Below are 661 nucleotides of genomic sequence, written 5' to 3'. Positions count from 1 at the left end.
CGTGTGTAACAATGTAACAAACCGGCATTCCTTGCACATACACCCCAGAACTCAAAGTACAATTAAAAAAAAAAAAAAACTGGATCTGAACATAGACTTTATACCTTTTATAAAAATTAACCCAAAATGGATCACAGACCTACAAATGTAAAACACAAAATTATAAAACTAGATTATACAATAAGAGAAATTCTAGGTGACTTTGGGTTTTGCAGTGAATTTTTTTTTAAATATGGAACGCTTCACGAATTTGCATGTCATCCTTGCGCAGGGGCCATGCTAATCTTCTCTGTATCGTTCCAATTTTAGTATATGTGCTGCCAAAGCGAGCACCGCAGTGAGTCTTTTTATACAATACCAAAAGCATGGCCCAGGAAAGGAAAAAAATAATAAATAGAACTTCAGTAAAATTTTAAACTTCTGCTTCAAGAAAGATACTAAGAGACAGAGGAGACAAACCACAAACTGGCAGAAAATATTTGTAAAACATCTGATAAAGGACTTGTATTTAAAATATATGAAGAACTCTTAAACTAAATAAGAACACAACACAATTTTTAAATGGGCAAAATATCTGAACAGATACCTCAGCAAAAAAGATACACAGGTGGTAAATGAGCATATGAAAAGATGCTCAACATTATATGTCATTAAAGAATCT

The 661-nt window shown here is 32.5% G+C and overlaps 1 non-coding gene across 1 annotated transcript; it reads right to left on the bottom strand.

Moving 5' to 3' along the window:
* Positions 1-226: 226 nt before the first annotated feature.
* LOC118143905 (U6 spliceosomal RNA) lies at positions 227-333 on the bottom strand. Its single transcript, XR_004728390.1, has one exon. It is a non-coding gene; the product is annotated as a U6 spliceosomal RNA (small nuclear RNA).
* Between the last annotated feature and the right edge of the window lie 328 nt (positions 334-661).

The sequence above is a fragment of the Callithrix jacchus genome, chromosome 11 (assembly GCF_049354715.1).
Source record: "Callithrix jacchus isolate 240 chromosome 11, calJac240_pri, whole genome shotgun sequence".
NCBI lineage: Eukaryota > Metazoa > Chordata > Mammalia > Primates > Cebidae > Callithrix > Callithrix jacchus.
This window is presented reverse-complemented; position numbering and strand designations above follow the sequence as displayed.